Raw genomic sequence first — 3,961 nt, forward strand, 5'->3', positions numbered from 1 at the left:
TATATAAAATAAATATAAAAAATATAAGTCTTTGTTTTACTATGGTTTCAAATATCAAAAAATTTCTATATGTGACATGGCACCAGAGTTAAGTTAGGGTTTTTCAAAATGCTGACATGCCAAGCTCAAAAGGTTCGCCATCACTGGGATAGAGGCCTGGTGCATGGGTGGGGGGCCGGCTGGTTTGCCCTGAAGAATGTCCCGAATCAAGATGGGGGTCCTGCTGGGGTGCCTGGCCAGCGCGGGTGAGGAGCTGATGGCTGTTTGCAGGCTGGCCAAGCCCCCAAGTGGGGACCCTCACCTCATGGGGGTGTGGCCAGCCTGGGTGAAGGGCTTAGGGCTGTTTTCAGGCTTCCCACAGTCTCTTCAGGGTCGGGGGGCTTGTCCCACTGGGGTGCCTGGCAAGCCTGGGTGAGGGGCTGATGGCCATTTTCAGGCTGGCCATGCCCCTCGGTGAACCAAGCTCCCAGCCTCTCCTTTTTTTCTTTCTTTTTTTTTCTGTCTGTTATTATATAGGAGGATATATATATATATATATATACATATATATATATATGTATGTATATCTGAAAGAAAGAAAAAAGTGTACTGAAAAAAAATTTGTCAAAATATTAACAATTGAAGCACATAAGCTAAAGGTCAGCAAACTACAACCCACAGATGAAAGCAGGCTGATCTGCTTTACAAATAAAATTTTACAAACCTGCTTTACAAATAAAATTTTATTGGACCACAGCCATGCTTATTCATTTACACATTGTATATTTTGGCTTTCACTATATAATGGCAGTATTGAATAGTTACAACAGAGACACTCTGACTCACAAAGCCTAAAATATTTACTACTTGGCCTTTTACAGTAAAAATTTGTCAAACCCTGTTTTAAAAGATTGCATAGAAAATATTTTCATAACTTTGGGGTAGTCAAATTTTTCTTAAAAAGGACACAAAAATACTAACCATAAATTGGGTTACATTAAAATTAAGAGTTTCTGTTCATCAAAAGATAGCAATAAAAGAGAGAACAGAGCTGGAGAAGATATTTGTAATACATACATACAGCAAAGGACATGTGCCTAGTAGATATAAAGAACTCCCTAGGAGGCAGTCTCGAAGATGGTTCCCAGTAATCCCTAACTCCTGGCATTCATGGCCTCTTGTAATCTTCTGTTCTGGACTCTGGACTCTTTTCATTGCTTACTTCTAACAAATAGAATATGGAAGAAGTAATGGTTGTCATTTTTGCAATTCAAAAAAAAAAAGTGGTTTCATCTTATGTTCTCTCTAGCTCTATCTCTCTATCTCTACCTATCTATCTCCCTCTGTCTGTCTGTCTCTCTCTCTCTTTCTCTCAGGTGTTTGCTCACTCACTGGAAGAGAATCCAGCTGCCATATTGTGAACAACACTGTGGAGAGATCAAAAGCCCATGAGGAACTGACATCTGCCAACAATCACATGACTGAGCTTGGAAGCAGATTTTCCATCAGTCAAGTTTGAGATGATTGTAGCCCTGGCCAAAGCTTAATTACAACCTCAGGAAAGATCAGGAGCCAGAACCACCCAACTAAGTGGCATCCATATTCTTGACCCTCATCTATATATATAAAACCCTAATATGCAAATAGACCAAACAGCTGATCAACCAAACAACCGAACAACCAGTCGCCATTACGTGTGCTGACCACCAGGGGGCGAATGAGGAACATGGTGGGCATCAGCAGCAGGTGGCAGAGTGTGGAGCACAGCAGGCATCAGCTGCGGCAGGATGGTGGAGCAGGTGAGCGGGGTGCCAGACCAAGGTGGGCACCAGTTGCTGTCATCAGGGCGAGCCTCTGGTGGTTACTAAAAATTCTTTGCTCCCATTCTCCGAGGTCCCACCAGGTGCTCACACCCAATGCTAGCAATGGCCCCACTCACACTCACTGCCAGTGCTGGAGCCGCTGGCAGACAGGAGACTGGGGGCCACAACAGGAGGGGCTGGGCGGGGGTGCAATGGAGGGGTGGAGACCCGCCCCTGTGCCCATCACAGCCTGGTGGCCCACAGTTCCTTTCAAGGTGCACGAATCCGTGCACTGGGCCCCTAGTAAAATATAACATAATGAATGTTGTTTTAAACTAGCAAGTTTCAGGGAACTTTGTTATGCAGCAATATGTAATTAATATATATTCCTACAAATGAATAAGAAAAAGTGAATCCAATAGAAGGGTGGGCAAAAATGGATAAAACATTTTCAAAAGAGAAATTCCAGTGGTCAATAAATAATCCGGAAAATGTAGTTAAAGCCATATGGAGTTATCACTATCTACTCACCAATATAGATGCTATTTTAAAAGACTAATTGTACTAGTGTTGGTAAGGATGTGGACTTACTAGAACTCTTATGCACTGCTGGTGGGAGTGTTCATTGGTGCAACCACTCTGGAAACTATTAAAGCTAAACATATAATACTTTATCACTCCTAGTTAAATGCATTCATAACCATTGGAAGTACACACAAAGACACACACACACACACAAGGACACAGGCACACACTTCACACCCTGAATTCAGCAAAAACTCAACATTCTAGGCTACAAAGGAAGCCTCAATAAATCCAAAAGAATTAACATAAACAGATTACCTGACAGTTTCTCTAATCACAATGCAATATAAATAGAATTCAAGAATAAAAAGATAGACAACATCTCCCCCTACCCATTGCATGTTTATAACAAAAGAGAAAAAAAAGAAATATTTAATTCATTGCTCAAGAAGATAGCAAACATAAATTAGATATTTTAAAGTTAATGATGCAACTAAGATAGAACTTAGAGGGAAGTTCATCATCTTCAATGCACTTATTAAAAAAGAAAAAAGCCAAAACCGGTTTGGCTCAGTGGATAGAGCGTCGGCCTGCGGACTGAAAGGGCCTGGGTTCGATTCCGGTCAGGGGCATGTACCTGGGTTGCGGCCACATCCCTGGTGGGGGTCGTGCAGGAGGCAGCTGATCGATGTTTCTCTCTCATCGATGTTTCTGACTATCTATCTCTCTCCCTTCCTCTCTGTAAAAAATCAATAAAATATATTTTAAAAAAAAAAGAAAAAAGATTTATATTCACTAACCTAAGTACTCAACATAGAAAGTTTGAAAAAAAGATTAGGAGAGTAAAACCAACATAAATAGAAGGAAAAATATAACTTACAATCCAAATTTAATTAAAAGGGAAATAAAAGCAGTGAATCATGACTAATTAATCCAGTTTAATTAATTAAATGTAGTAACTTCATACTACTCCTGAACCACACAAAGATCTTCAAATTCTGAATTCTTGTCCTGCCCATTTTCTACATTGTTATCTAGTATGTTGTTTTCATCTTGCTAACATCCAAATCCCCAATGAATCAATGCTTACTCAGAAATCAATGTTACAAACTTATTTGCTTACAATTGCTTCTTGCATTAAACATTTTCCTTTTGCATTCAATTTTATTCTTACTAAAATACATTTTTAGTAGTTATTTAAGCTCTGTACACTCAGTCTTTGTGTGTGTGTATCTGAACATGTCTTCCTTTCAGCCTTGGTCTTGGATGATGGTTTAGTTGGGAATAGAATTCTATTATTTTCCCCAGTCTTCTACATTCTATTTTTGCTGAAGAGTCTTCTATCATCTAATTACCATATCTTTATCAAGAGTCTCTTCATAACAAGTACATTGAGAGAACAGAGTGATGGGGTACAAGTAGAAAATTACTTTATCAATCTCCTCTTGGTCATTCGAACCCACTCTGTGGAGCCACTTTTTTCCATACCCCTCAGATGAAATCCCAAGAAGGTACCATGACTTTTTTCATCATTTTTAATTAATAAGATTTCCTGGTTCCTCTCAATTAATAAAATAGACAGTCAATTTCAGTAAATAAAATGTTCCTTCTTGTGTGCTAGTAAACCATTGGAAATTTATTAATATTTATCCAAC

Source organism: Myotis davidii, unplaced genomic scaffold, assembly GCF_000327345.1.
Source record: "Myotis davidii unplaced genomic scaffold, ASM32734v1 scaffold279, whole genome shotgun sequence".
Classification (NCBI taxonomy): Eukaryota; Metazoa; Chordata; class Mammalia; order Chiroptera; family Vespertilionidae; genus Myotis; species Myotis davidii.